This window comes from Rhinolophus sinicus, chromosome 3, assembly GCF_057876585.1.
Source record: "Rhinolophus sinicus isolate RSI-liver-muscle chromosome 3, RSI-T2T, whole genome shotgun sequence".
NCBI lineage: Eukaryota > Metazoa > Chordata > Mammalia > Chiroptera > Rhinolophidae > Rhinolophus > Rhinolophus sinicus.
In genome coordinates, this window is record NC_142503.1 from 129,325,672 (window position 1) to 129,341,912 (window position 16,241).

At 38.0% G+C, this 16,241-nt stretch overlaps 1 long non-coding RNA gene across 1 annotated transcript; it reads right to left on the minus strand.

Annotated features, from left to right (window-relative positions):
- Positions 1–3,998: 3,998 nt before the first annotated feature.
- LOC148758637 (uncharacterized) lies at positions 3,999–7,179 on the minus strand. The gene is made up of 2 exons (XR_016020564.1): positions 6,928–7,179; positions 3,999–6,738 (listed from the first exon to the last, which is right to left on the minus strand). It is a non-coding gene; the product is annotated as an uncharacterized LOC148758637 (long non-coding RNA).
- Positions 7,180–16,241: the final 9,062 nt, after the last annotated feature.

Consider the following 16,241-nt stretch of genomic DNA (forward strand, 5'->3'; position numbering starts at 1 on the left):
CTGTCCCCAAGTGCTGTTTTATCAATGAAAATCAAAACTACTAATAGTATAAATGTTTTCCCAAATAAAAATATTCACTCTGGACTTTGAAAGATTAAAGATTCTTTTCCATTTTATCCTGAAAATTCATCTAGTGAAGGAGTTTATTTCAAATTATCAAACTGAAATAATTTACTTTTGTTTGTCCACCTCCTAAAGAAAACTAAATGAAAAAACATTAAGTTATTCTACGGCTAACTGTCCTCCGATGTTCCTTGATTCCTTTATAGAAATCCCCAAACTCATGCACCATATAAAACCACAGAATCATAACTGAGGTTCCCAGATCTTTCCTATTCTTTCTCCCTTCTACATCCTTGACCATGGCTATCCTCTGATACTGACCACCACGCATTCCAACCTAGCATTATATTGTTTTAATCTTGAATATTTTAGCACAAAGAAAGCTACTCCAATCAGATATTCCTACTATTCCAAATTTCTTATCCAACTTTTCAAGCTACTAGGAGAAAAAAGCAAAACAAAATTTGAGAACCAGGGGAATTCATATACGTATATAATTTTTAAACTATTCTCACCGTGTTACACGTTACATCCCCAGAACTTACTTATCTTATAACTGTCAGTGTGTACTTTTATATCACCTTCACCCATTTCTCCCAATCCCCAAACTCCATTTCTGGCTAAATAAAATGAGGTTTATTTTTTTTCTCTTTATGTTCCACATTTAGGTAAGACCATACAATATTTGTCTTTCTCTATCTGACTTAATTCACGGCCCTCAAGGTCCATCCATGTTGTCAAAAATGTCAGGATTTCCTTCTTTTTCTGGCTAATATTCATATATATATATATATATATATATATATATATATATATATATATATCACATTACCTTGATTCATTCATTTGTTGGTGGACATTTAGGTTGATCCCATGTCTTGGCTATTGTTGTCACACAGCAGCCTAGCAGACTGTCTCCCCGTGTCTTTCCTTAAGGAAAGAATAGTCTGTGAGACTGTGCATCTCTGGGACTGTATATTTCTCTTTATTTAGTCTCCAAAAGAGGGTTTGTGGAAAAAGACGAGTAAGATCCCCCACGGGGGGAGGAGGGGAACAACTCAAGCCAGGCGGAACCCCATGGAGACCCCCCCATGAGCTGCCTTAGAAAGATGTGGGAAGGGGCCTTGTCTCCCCTGCCCCCTGCCTGGGAAAAGCAGCTGCTGGCTCTGACTTTTCCCTCTCACCTAATTGGGAAAAAAGTCTTGAGAGTGATAAGATTAAACTCTCTCTGCTCAGCTCTGTGAAATAATTTCAACATGTTGTGTATATCCCTTAAAAGAGTTGCATACCTCACCTCAAGGACTTTCTGCTTCGGCTGTTTGAAGATCAACATAATTGGTTTGGGTTGTTTCCACAAAGTGATAAGTGAGTTTCACAGACTGTGCCAAAAACACTGCTACTCCCCTGTATACTTATCAATAAAAACCTCCAGTCGGCTTTGTTCTGGGCTCCAGTCTTTCAGAACTGTGAGACCCCTGGCCTTCTGAGATTTAACTGCATTAAGTCTCTGGATGTTTCTTTCTTAAAACTTAATCCAAAGCTGCCCCTTCTCGCACCCTCACTGCCCATGTTGCGCTGGACACAACAGGCTATTATGAATAATATTATAATGAATATGGGGGTGCAGATATATTTTCAAGACACCTTCTCATGTACCTGTTGTCTGTTTGTATGTCTTCTTTTTAGAAAAATGTCTGTTCAGATCCTTTGCTCATTTTTTAATCAGATTGTTTTTTTTAATTGAGTTCTGAGTTCTTTATGTATTTTGAATATTTGCCCCTTACAGACATATGATTTGCAAATATTTTCTCCCATTTTTTGGTTATATGGTTCACAAATACATCCTACTATGTATCTTATTTTTAATTTAAAAGTAGGATATATGTGTATGTTAAAAATTCACCTTCTATTACAAATTCTTTATGAATTTTTATTTCTAATAATCAAACTACTTTAGTGGTTATCTATCTAGTTTTTCTATTTCTTCTTGAGTTACTTTTGGTAATATATATTTTTCTATAAAATTGTGCTTTTTCCTAATGGTTTTACAATTCATTGGTTCAAGGATTAGTAACTTTTTATTAATAAATTTTAAATTGCTACTCTAACTCTAGTTATGTCTGCTTTTTAATCTTTCTTATGATTGTTTTTATTAGTTTCCTAGTAAATTACGACCAACTTGGTAGCTTGAAACAATATACATTTATTCTCTTACAATTTTGAAGGGCAGAAATCCAAAATCAGTTTCACAGTGATAAAATCAAGATGCCAGCTGGTCTGTTTCTTCTGAAAGCTGCAGAGAATAATCTATTTTCTTGTCTTTTCCAGCCTCTGGAGTCTGTCCTAACTTTTGTGTCATAAAGTCTTTTCTCCCCCTGGTTCTGTCATCACATTGCCTTCTCCCCTCTGACTCTACTGCCTCCCTCATAAGGACCTTTCTGATTATATTGGACCCACTTGAATAATCCAGAATAATCCTTTTGCCATATAAGATGATATATTCACATATTCCAAAAATTATGTGATGGGCATCTTTGAGAGTCATTGTTGAGTCTACTATATGAAGTATTTTCTATTATTTTATCAAATATTGGTCTATTTTTCAGCTCATCAAAAGTAGCATTGGATTTCCCCATATATTGCCTTGTTTTTATTATTGTTTAATTTTTGTACTTTATTTTTTATTAAAGTGTAATTATACAGTGTAATAAATGGATCATAAGTATAGAGTCAGAGGAGTTTGAAAATTGCAGACTTTTAAGCCACACCCCTTTCAAGCTATAGAATATTTCTTTCACTCCATCCAAATCCCTTGTGCCCACCCAAAAAGTTCGCAACTCACAGAGGTAATTATTGTTCTGCATTATTTCACTAGATTAGTTTGCTTATTTTAGAAGTTCATATAAATCTAATGAAACAGTATGTTTCATATCTGGAATCTTGCTAGGCATTATGTTACTGAGGTTTATCCATGCTGTTATGGGTATCGGTGGTCCTGTCCATTTCATAGCTAACTAACATTGCAGCGTGTGTGTGTGTGTGTGTTTGTGTGTGTCACTATTTGATCTGTCATTTGTAGATATTTTCTATAGTTTATTCCTATTATGAATAAAGCTGCTATGAATATTTTTTTTAAATGTTGTGGACATGTTTTCATTTCCCTTGAGTAAATGCTTAGAAGTAGAATCACTGGGTTATGTTAGATGTATGTTTAATTCTATGAGAAACTGCTGAAGGCGTTGTCCAGTTTATACTCCAATTAGCAGTGTTTAGGAATCTGGTTGCTTTACCTGCTTACTTTTTATTTTGAAATAATTTTAGACTCACATAGTCGTTGCAAAAACATGGCAGAATTTCTTGTACATTTCACCCAATTTACTCCAATGATAACATCTGTGATCCAGTGATCATACTAGAATGATCAAAACTAGGATTAATACAATGCTATTAAACTACAGATATTACTCTGATTCACCAGTTTGTACATGCACTGTTTTTGATGTATAACTCTAAGAAATTTTATCACATGTATAGTTTCACTACAATCAACATACTGTTCCATTATCCTAAAGAAACACACGTTGCACACTTTCCTCATTCTTACAACCCTGGTAAACTCTGGCAACCACTAATGGTTTTCCCATCCCTATTATTTTGTCCTTTTGAAAATGTATACATGGAATCATGTATTATGCATGGAATCATAATAATTTAATAAGTGTAATCATACGTTATATAACCTTCTGAAATTGATTTTTTCAGTCAGCATAATACCCTTGAGATCCATCCAAGTTGTTGCATGTATCAGTAGTTTATTCCTTTTTATTACTAAATAGTATTCCACTATATGAATGTACCCTAGTATATTTATCCATTCATCCAATGAAGAACATTTAGGTGGTTTCCATATTTGACCACCACAAATACAGCTGTCATGAATTTATTATAGCACCTTTATTCATTTTCTATAGTTGTAACAAAGTACTACAAATTAGAAACCTTAAATAACAGAAACTTATTGTCTCACAGTTCTGAAGGCCAGAAGTCCAAGATCAACGTATCAGAAAAGATGATTCCTTCTGAGGGCTCTGAGAAAGAATCTGTCCCATTCCTCGGCTTCCGATGGTTTGATAGCAATCTTCTGTGCACCTTGGCTGTAGAAACATCACTCCCATCTCTGCCTTCATCTTGATGTGATATTCTCCCAGTGTGTCTGTCTCTGTGTCTAAATTTCCTCTTTTTATAAGGACATCAGTCATATTGGATTAGGGCCCATCCTAATAACCTAATCTTAACTAATTACATTTGTAATGACCTTATTTCCAAAGATTGTCACATTCTAAAATGCTAGGGGTTAGGACTTCAACGTACAAATTGGGGTGGGAGAGGCACAATTCTACCCATAGCAGCATCCATAGGAAACTACAATATATTGTCTAAAATGTTCTGTTTTCAACAAAAATTATGAGACATGAAAAGAAACAGAAAGGGTGACCCTTACACAGGAAAAAAATTGGACAACAGAAACTGCTATGGAAAGGTTTCAGAGGGTGGACTTAGCAGAGAAAGTTTTCAATGTACCTAGTTTAAATATGTTTTTAAAAACTAAAGGAAATCATGCTTAAAGAAGAATGTATGTTGACAGCATCTCATCAAATAGAGAATATCCATAAAGAGGTAGAAATCGTTTTTGAAAGGAACGAAATGGAAGTTCTGGAGTTGGAAAGTATAATAACCAAAATGAAAAATTCACTAAACGGACTCAATTGTAGATCTGAGCTCCCAGAATAAGGACTCAGTGAACTTGAAGGCAGATCTACAAAGATTATGCAATCCGTAAAACAGAGAGAAAAAGGAGTGACGAAAAATGAACACAGACATAGAGACATATGGGACATCATTAAGAACACCAACAAATACATAATGGTAGTACCAGAAGGGAAGGAGAGAGAAAGTAACAGAAATAAATATTTGAAGAAATAATGGCTGAGAACTACCTCAAATTGACAAAAAGCAATCTATTCATTTCAGAAGCTCAATAAGTCTACATGGGATAAATTCAAACAGATTCACACTCAGACACATAGTAAAAATGTTAAAAGATAAACAGAAAATCTTGTAAGCAAAAGAGAAAAACAAATCTTTACATACAAGGTAATTCTAATAAAATTAAAAACGGAGTTCTCAACAAAAAACAGTGGACCCAGACTATTCGAAGGAAAACCCAAAAAGAAAAACTACCGTCAATGAGAAATCCTATACTTGACAAAAGTATCTCTGAAAAATTAAGGTAATAAAAGACATTCCCAGGTAAATCGAAACTGAGAACATTTATTGCTCTCAGATCTGCTTTACAAGAAATAATAAAGGAAGTTCTTCTGGCTAAAAGCAAATGACCCCAGACAGTAATCTGCATCCTCACTCACACACAAAAGTACATCATTAGAGGCAATTATTTACTTTAGGTAATTATAAAATACACTGTAATTGCATATTCATTCTCCTTTCTTCTCTTAACTGAATTAAAGAGCAATTATATAAAATGATTTTACACGCATTTTCGAAAACACATGAAGCAAAAATGGACAGAATTGAAGGGAGAAATAGATAATTCAACGATTATTGTTGGAGACTTCAATATCTCGCTTTCAATAATAAAACAAATAGGCAGAATATCAACAAGGAAACAGAAAAGTTGAACATTATAAACCAAGTAGTCCTAATAGACATCCATCCTATAGCAACAGGATACACATTCTTCTCAAGCATGGAGGCAACATTCTCCAGGATAGACCATACCCTAGAATATAAAACAAACTTTGAGAACACGAATGGGACTTCGTTGAATGGAATATACATTTTAAAGTTTTTCCAGAGATTTGTCAATATATATACAGTCAGCAAGTTTTCTTTGTTTGCTGTGCTGCTCTTGCAGTATGGGATATAAGTACCTGCAGTTGTCTTGGGACATATTGCGGTGAGGCTGACCTGAACATCGTGGAGACACCCACTAAGCTGGGTGATTGTGTAATAACATCTTTACTGGAGTAATTTTTCTGTTCTTTTTATTCCTTTCACCTTTTACTCTTTTGGGATCCAGCATACTGTGGCTTAAATATTTATATTAGTTCTGTCCTCTTATCAGCTACTCTGCTAGTTCCAAGTGAGAGGGATATAGTGCAGGAAGAGGAGTAGACTGAGAAGGAAAGATAAAGACCAAAGTCTCCAACCTGTAAGGCCCAAAAGTATCTGTGGTTAAAACCCTACCAGTGTGGGTCAGGGATATTAAGCTGTGTAAAGGCTGTGTGGGGATTTTGTGATGTGATTGTGGTTGGAGGCGGAGCTGAGCCCAGCTGAGGTTTGTGTACAGGCGGCAGGTGCCTGGGGAACACTGTGGCTCCACCGCACAGAAATAAACGGCTGAGTCTGTGGTCTGGGAGGAGGAAATATGCAATGAGCTGTTGCGTTCTTTAGGGTCTGTCGTAGCGCTTAATCTTCCCTTCACCTTTGTCCCTGATGAAATGTAAAACAGGTTGATGAGACCTCCCCCAGGATTTTGGCGAAACCACTGCACAGTGCTCGTAGAGGTGGAAAATTTGCACCGCAGCGTAGAACTGGCTCCCTCCTGGAGGCTCAGGGCTGTGGGACTCTGCTCCACCGGCGCCCCTCTCACACCTGATGAGAGACGGAGAAACAGTCACAGGCGATGGGCACTATCACACCCACAAAACCCAGAAAAGGCCCTCATAAATTAGGAAAAGGGTAGAAAGTCTGCAAGATTCATCAGCGACTTTTCCTCCCTCTCTCCTTCCCTCCCTCAATAATACTCCTTTCAGATGCCCAGCTGGGACAGCCCCAACTTACAGCAAACCTGGGTGCACAAAAGCGCCAGCACAGTGCCCAACAGCCTCTTCATGATGCTTCGCTTTGCCTCTCGGGACATTTTCACCCTCAGGTATGTTTAACTATACCCTGCGGTGGTGAGTGGCAGGAATGGGCTCTGGAACTGTTCCTGCTCCTGCGACCAAACAGTCTCACCCGACAAACCCTGCCAGGCTGTGACAGGAAGCCCCGCCCCCCAGCCTCACCCCCACTGAGAATGTGCTGGAGAGCAGTGAGAGAGAGTGGGGGGAAAGAAAGATCCTTATTCTATTACTTGAGGGACATTTTCTGATAATCCTGGATGTACTAGAGTGTGAGAAGGAAAGGGAGGCCTCCTCCCTTATCTATGCTAATTACAATCTGGGGAGGATCATGGAAAGAACATCCACAGTTTTTAATCCAAATAACTTGGTTAGTGTTCTAACAAAAGGATCTTTACTTACCCATGAATTAGTTCTATGAGTGTCATTCCAATCATACAAAATAATAAGAACAAAAATGTTATGTATTCTCTACTTAATGAATTCCTATTATTGGAATATATGAAATATATGGATTGGGACTTTCCTGGAATAACCAAGACTTGTGGGAAATATTGTTATAAGAAATGAACCTAATAAGCCTGTAAATTGTGAGAAGAAAATTAGGATCAATTTACACATTGCTTTTATGTATTTTCCTTGCTGCTATATAATATGTTTTGGTTTTCTCATTTTTATCTATAAAATCGTCCTGTGGTTCAGGTTTGCAGTTCAGTCAACCTGTTTTCTAATACCTCTGTCTTCCTCTTTTCCTCCCACTGTCCCTTCTCATTACATTTCTGCTTCCATATTCTCCTTTTTCCCTCTTACTTTCTCTCTCTTCATTTTGGTTTTCTAGTTACAGGAAAGAGACAGAAAGAATATTAAAGAAAAGGCGGCATTCAATGGTTTGGAAATAATTTTGAACCTGTGAAATGGAAGTTCACATTTCCTTTGATATCTAAAAAGTTTAGAAAATTCTGAAATCAATACTTCGGAATTCTCCATCTTCCCTTTTGCTTCATATGACTCTGTTTGCTCCAGGAGTCTTTTCTGATAGATAATGATAATGACGTAGATCAAGATAATGATAACAATGTAGATACAGACACAGGCATCACAGCTACCAACTGCTAGTACTTGCATCCAGGAATAAGGCAAAGCTGTTAATTGAAAACAATATTCAGCAAGAAGCATGTTTCTTATGTGCTGATAATGATTCCATTTTTCTTCACACACAAGTTTTTCCCTCTTTACTCTTACTGGCCCTCATTTGCACACTCATACAATTTCTCAAATCTTTCAATGACTATTTACAGCTAGGTGCCTCACAGTAGTCCTTGGTTTAAGAAAAGCCTAATTGACTAATACTTTGGCTCAGCCTCAGCCCAGCCTGCCTTTCTAGGGCTGTACCTGTGGACTGACTTGAAGCTCCAAAAGTGTCCACAAGGACAGAGATTACAATAGATAGGACAATGTGACCCCAGAGTGCCTTTTTATGGAAATAAATTATTTTATATAATGTAATTTTCTGTAATGATAGGAAAATAATTCATTTAATTCTTACCTCTGAACTTATGAAAAATCAGCCTTCCAATGTGATTTAATCCAGTTTAGCCATTATATTTAAGAGTATTCTAGACCTGGGAAAATACAAAAATAAATGAGACACTGTATCTTCCTTCAGAAAGTTTGTGATATAGTGGGAGAGACAAATGTCTCTGTAAATGTGGTAAAGGCGTAAAGGACACCATAATAAAAGCCATACATATATATGAACTACGGTAACAATTACTTCAGGCCTCTTACGGAGACAGTTTAATGAAAGACATGATCCTGCATGCCTTCTGTGGAGGTGACAAGAGAGGAAAATAACAAGCAAAGAGGAGTGATCTTTGAAAGGTGACTTTATTTTCAATACAAGGAACAGAAAAGACAAGCAAGTATGTGGACAGGGCCACTGACAACGCACACACCACAGAAACCTCACACGTAAAGAACATAGGGTGTGTCTGTCACTTGAATCTGGGCACAATGTGTAACCTTAAACAACTAACACTGACAACACACACCCTACAGAACACACACACGTACTAAAGAACACAGGTGTGTCTGTCACTTGAATCTGGCCACAATGTGTAACCTTAAACAACTAACACCGTCCAGGCTCAAGGAAAATGCTTCCTCACATACCTCAACATTTGTCCTTGAAATTGCATTTGCATATCAGAAAAATTTGTAAGTTGCACTGCTACTGACACAGAAGGCACACTGATTTGGAGTCTGGGGGATGTGAGGGAAGAGAAAAGAAAATTTAATTAACTGGACCAATCTTTCCTCTCAGATGGCATGGATGCAATAGATTCTTACATAATAAAATATTGTTTCCCAGGAGTGCTGCAGAGCCATTTCCTTGCATCTCTTACGTACTCATCTGTGGTTCTGAAAGGTGCTCATTACTCAGCATCATATTCACAACCGTTGCTCATGATGGCTGGAACACTTTGCAGTATTAAACAATATTACTTTTAAACTGTACATATTTATTCTAGTCTGAACGCACATAAAGTGTGATATTATTTAGCAACTAGATAGATGGCCACTGAAACAAGAATTGGAACAGTGAAATGCTCGAACTCTTGACTCCATCTTGTTCAAGCTTGTGTGGTGCCCATGGCCTTCAGGCTAATAGCTCCTGCTTAGTCTTGCATATATTCGTAGACATGCTAATCATTAGAGGAATTCTGCTGGCAGCTTGAGTTTTACAAAAACAGCCCCTCCCATTTCCCCTTCCCCTGACATAAAAGAAGCCTGAGTTCTGTACTTCCCTGAAATGGATTTGAGAAACCACTAGGGCTCTCATCTTCTCAGTTGGCAACTTCGCAATCAATAAACCTTTCCTTACTCCAAGCTCTGACGTTTTGAGTTTTGGCCTTTTGAAGCATTGGGCACACAGACTTTGCACTGGTAACATTGTGAATAGTTTTATTTTTATAAAAATATCTGTAATTAAATTTTAAAATACATTTTACATAAAACTTTAGTTTTAGATACTTAATGAAAACATTTGATGATTAGTATTTATTTGTATTCTGCTTGTTAGTTTTAGTAGATTATTTTTTTAAAAAATAAATGTTTTTTGAAAAACAAAAATAATTTTAGTTTGTGCTCTTGGCTCAGACACTATAAATAATACTAATCCTCTGTAGATGGATTTGGAGGCGAAAACGATGAAAATGAGAACCTCTATATTTTCACTGATGTAGAAAAGGAAGTGACCTACAGACACTGAAGAGCAGACGAACTGTTCAAGAATGTTGCAAATGTTTACTAATGGCACTGTAAGAAATAGTGTAGAAAAGTAAGTAAAGCTGATTAAGGAATAACTATTATGGGCACTTGGCAAATATTAGAGAAGTGGAATTGGAAGGGAGAAAGAGGAGAGAGTCTGGATGGGTCTGATAAAGGATGGGTCGGTCACGCGTGCAACAACCAACCCCAGGATTCCACATGGACATTTTGGCATGCTATTGTGTTTCATTTAGAATGACTATTACTGGAAACCACTTGGTTACCGTGTTTCCCCGAAAATAAGACCTAGCCTGACAATCAGCTCTAATGAGCCTTTGGAGCAAAAATTATTATGAGCCGGTCTTACATTATATTATACCATATAAGACCGGGTATTATATTATATTATACCCGGTATTATATTATGTTAATTATATTAGATTACATTACACCAGGTCTTATAGTAAAATAAGACCGGGTCTTATATTAATTTTTGCTCCAAAAGGCGCATTAGAGCTGATTGTCTGGCTAAGGTCTTATTTTCCGGGGAACACAGTAGGAAACACGGTAGGGAAATTCTCTGTGTTGTTTGCCTTCGTAGAACATGCAAGGTTCCTGGAAATAACCGAGGCTGAGAACCAGAGTCTTTTAAGCTGGAATGTCTCTAGAGGTTTGTGTTCAGCTCCCCTACAGTCTCAGTCATTGCGTCACTCACAACACAGAAGTACTCAGACAAGTCACTCCAATGAGCTGAAGGTTTCCTGAGGTGGAAGGTCTCATTCTTTCTAAATTCAGCCTCAAATCCTCTGGCCTGAAACAAGGCAGTTTCCAGATGTGTACGTCAGGAGAACTGGAGTCCTTGGTGGGGGTATTGCACATACCAGAAGAGATACGATGAAAATGAAGAAAAATAGTTGCACCTCAGCTCCAGAGGGGCTCCTTCAGAGATGTTGATGTGACAATCAGGTTGGGTCACCGACTGGGCTCCTTTTCCTCCTGAGACATCAATGCTATAGCAATGAACTCAGCGAAGACAAAGAGTCTCTATTCAGAGTCAAAGCAGAACAGTGTTCTATAATGGAGTTATTCACTCAGGAACAGGTGCACCCCAATCATCAAGGTGAACATTAAGGTCATGGCCCAGCAGTAAAGCAGCAACAAGCTCCTTTCTGAGCGATTCCCCACAAACAAGCAAACAAAATCTGATGACTGGGAGACTTGAACCCAGGTTGCTCTGAGGTTGAGGAGGAAATGACAGGGGATTTAAATACGTAACTTCTTTTCAGAGACGTTGTAGGAATAGTTAGGAAGAGACGCTCTCTTGACAAAACTGCCTACCTCTGGCATCTGAGATTCTTTATATATCCTTATCTAAAAACTGCAGTCAGAACATCTCTATTAGCTGTAGGGAAGAAAGGTTTTTGTGAGCTTATTATGATCCGTTACAGAAAAGCCATTTCCAATTTGGGCAACATCGCACTCTAGGGGCCAAATAGAGAACTAAGGAGATAATTCACAATTTTTGTGAACCTTCCCTACCAGCTTGCTTCCCTCCTATAGTTGAAATGTAAAGCATTATGATTATATACAGAGGAGGATTTATGTTTCATAGGCCCTGAAACTTATAAAATGGGGGATTTTTGAAAGAACACAAAAGTGTGAATAAAAATTGGATACAAAATAATTTTTAGAATGAGAAATAAAATCACTACAAATTACAAACCATTTTTAAAAATCAAATACCACAAACGTCATACAATCTAGAAAGTGACATGACATTTTATTATTCATTTCCCTACACATTTCTATAATACTTTTTGTTTCTATGTTTTTTGGCTCCATGCTTTTAAATTGTCTCTTCATATGACAATACATTTGTAGCATATGTTAGGAATAGTTTAAAAATTTTTTTTAATTCACAGTGAATCTTGATTATGGCATGTAAATTTTTAGAATTATAGTCATAAGTTGGGAAATATTTATTAAGTTACTATGTGTTGTAAAAGTTCATTACATTTCAAGTTTTCTCATGCTGTAACAAATTCTAAATATTATAAACTGATGACATGCATTAACCAGTTCATTAAGTCTGTATTAGTGTCCTATTGCTGTGTAACAAATTACCACAAACTTGGTGACTTGGAACAACACCCATTTATCTCACAGTTTCTGGAGGGCAGGAGTCCGGGCACAGCTGAGCTGGATCTCACAAGGCTGCAATCAAGGAGTCAACTAAGACTGCTGTTTGGTCTGAAGCATGGGGGCCGCTTCCAAACTCATGTGGTTCTTGGCAGAGTTTATTTCCTTGTACTGGTAGAATTCATGGCAGCTTGCTTCCTCAAGACTAGAAGGAGAATGCCTCCAATCTCAGGAAAAGCTCTCTTTATAAAGAGCCCACCTGACTAGATCAGGCCTACCAACCTCTCTTTAATTAACTCAAAGTCAAACTGATTAGGGATTTTAATTACAGCAGCAAATCCCTTCATCTTTGCCTATAACATAACTCACTCACAGGAGTGTCGTCTATCATCTTCTAGGTTCTGCCCACACTCAAGGGGATAAGAGTATACATATGGCATGTACACCAGGGGGCAGAAATCTTGGGTACCATCTTAGAATTCTGCCCATTGTGCAGTTGTATTACAATTTTTATATTACTCCCATTAATGTAAAAATTTTGTAACTGATCAGCAAGAAGTTCATAAAAACTTAATAGATATGATCAGGCAAGGCCATTTCTTACCAAAGGAAGAACATAAGGAAAGGCACCCGCCAGCAAAGGTAAGGAATACAGTTTATATAGGATTGAGTGCACAGACGTGGCAACAGTGGGCAATGTAACTACAAAAGAGTATTGGAACCAGCAGGTGGAATAAATCCCTAGAGACAAAGCAGACTGGTGGTTGCCAGGGGCTGGGGGAGGGGAGAATGGCGAGCAACTGCTTAATGAGAGGGGGTTTTGAAACTAGAGAGAGGTGATGGTTGCACAACATTGTGAGTGTACTGGATGCCACTTAACTGTTCACTTTAAAAGAGTAAACTGTATGGCATGCATATTGATCTCAGTAAAGGTATTATTTAATTTGATGTTGATAAAAATCTAAGCATCAAAGAATTCACAATTTAACGTCAGATCATTACATCAGGTTTTGTAGTTTTAATTGTTTCTGTCTATGAGTATGGACAATAAAACTACAAAAGAGTATTGGAACCAGTTAGACAGGCAGCATATAGTTTTAAATACTGGAAAGTTGCTGACAATAGGCCATCTCCGATCTAATATTCTCATTCTTGCTGAAGGTCCAATGTGAATTTCATAAGTTGAAATTTATTCCTCTGAGAAATGTCATAGAGAGACAATTTTGAAAACCCCTTAATGGAGAAAGGTTCCTCAGCTTCAAGGATAGGACATGTGGTTGGAGCCTCAGCTGCAGAGTTTGGGTATTGGTGACAGGTGGCTGCTGTGCACTGTGCCTCACAGCACAGAGGTAGGTGGCTGAGTCGCTGAGCTGAGCAGACGCAATGTGTAAAGCACTATGTCTTGACGTTTTATCAAAGAAGGCTTTAATTCTTCCAGTTTCTTGCACTCCTGGGCTTGACTGAAATAACAGAAATGTCAGCCCTTTTCCAGGGTCTTGCCTATACCACTGAAGAGCATAAAAGTTGCTATCGGTGTAACTGCAGTTGAGAAACAAGCCATCTCCCTCTTTGACAGTCAGAACTTCAGGACTCTGATTCACCTCCTGTTTGCTGCTCACGCCTATTCAGAAAGAGAACATAGGGAGGGACTGGTTAGTGGCTAATTTTCTTTGGAAATTACTTTTACATTTATTATTTGTTAAAAATTTCACAGGAACTCTCAGAAAACCATACTGGTACAAGTCCCTGTCTTTCTCTCTCTTCCCTGGGAAGCAATGTCCCGGGTCTGCCTGTTCTTTGCCCATTTCCAGATCCCTCTAACTCACAGTCCAGTTGCAGCCAAAAGATGAGCAGACTCAGGAATTTGTCCATTCCTTCTGTCACTTATACTCACTGAGAACTGCTCCTGTGTCTGTAGTATTGACAAGGGTCACAAGATAAAGGATCTGCTTTGCTATCTCATAGGTTCAAACATTTCTACAGAATCTGCCCAGTCAGAGAAAAGTCACACACAAACAGCACACTGATTCGCAGAGTGGGAGGCAGAAATGGAAACACTGCCATCTAGGGACCCAGCCCAGCATCACCAGAGACAGGCTTATCTCTCCTGAATGAAAACAATTTTTAAAAATATGAAATTTTAAGTGACAGAGCTGGGCTTCAAACCCAGGTAGTCGGACTCCGGAGCTGAGCTTTTGGCGGCTTCTCCACATGTTGCCATGGTTGGAGATTCTAACTTGCCTATTTAGTGTTGTTTTTTTTAATTGATTAACAACCAATTATATTTGGACACGTATGAGTTATGAGTTAAATTGAATTGTAGGATATTAATGACACAACCATTTGCTGTATTCAGACAGTACATCTAAGATGGAGTTGTAAATTCCATAAGAAATAATATTTGTTATGATCATGATGACTTCTGAGAACAGTCATCCATCTTTTTGTATGGTGCTTTTTGTTTGTTTATTTGTTTTGTTTTTGTTTCCAGCCAAAATCCACAGTAAAATGTGTTCACAGATTTCTTTTCAGATGAGTAGATAAAACTATTCTCTCTCAATCAGCATAACTTTTCTCCCTACACTTGAAGCATTGGTTTCTGGGGGAAATTACACTGGATAAAGCTCCTTGTCTGCTTAATGCTGTCACAGCAAGTTTCCTGATTGATGAACTTCATCCAGCTCCATGTGTCTAACAGCTATCAGTAAAAAGTCTGTGCTAGAACAATCTTGCCTTCCAATATTGCATCCTACAGCCAAAATGAGTGCAAACTCACCAGACCACGCATTCTTATTTTCTTATATCTAATATGTAGCCATTAAAAAATTGCCGGTCCGGCCCGGTGGCTCAGGCAGTTGGAGCTCTGTGCTCCTAACTCCAAAGGCTGCCAGTTCAATTCCCACATGGGCCAGTGAGCTCTCAACCACAAGGTTGCCAGTTCAACTCCTCGAGTCCCACAAGGAATTAATTTAAATTAATTAATGGTGGGCTCTGCCCCCTGCAACTAAAATTGAACAGGGCACCTTGAGCTGAGCTGCCTCCCAGATGGCTCAGTTGGTTGGAGCGTGTCCTCTCAACCACAAGGTTGCCGGTTCGACTCCCGCAAGGGATGGTGGGCTGGGCCCCCTGCAACTAGCAACTGCAACTGGACCTGGAACTGAGCTGTGCCCTCCACAACTAAGATTGAAAGAACAACAACTTGACTTGGAAAAAAGTCCTGGAAGTACACACTGTTCCCCAATAAAGCCCTATTCCCCTTCCCCAATAAAATCTTTAAAAAGAAAAAAAAAAATTGCCAATATGTCTTCATCCCACTGCTGCAGCAACTGCAGCTCCAAGGCTTTCAGCACCTCAATAGCTTCATGTTTCAGCAGCACGGAATTTGGTGTCCTATTTGCTTGGTGTCAGTGTGCTGATTTATAAGCGTGATTCAATTGACTACAGGCTTTTAATCATCTATTTGTCTCATCCAAATGAATATATTAATTTAGTGACATCTAACATCCTTGATACATTATGAGAAAATGGAATTTTTTTAAAGCCCAGGATGATGAAACATCAGTGATAAAAATACAGGAAAATGGTTGTCTGTAGGAGGAGAGATTTGACTGCAAAGGGGCACTAGGGGCCTTCTGAGGTGAAGGAAATGATTTATATGTTGTTTTAACAGTGTATAATTCACAAGACACATTGAACTGAGCATTTAAGATCTGTGCATTTCATTGTGGAAAAAAAAATAGACCTCAATACAAAAGTGAACCAAAATAAAATAAAATGCACACAAAGAAAATCTGTTTGCCCAGCATTCTGTGGTTATTGCAGAAATTTATTTATACTTTTCCAATT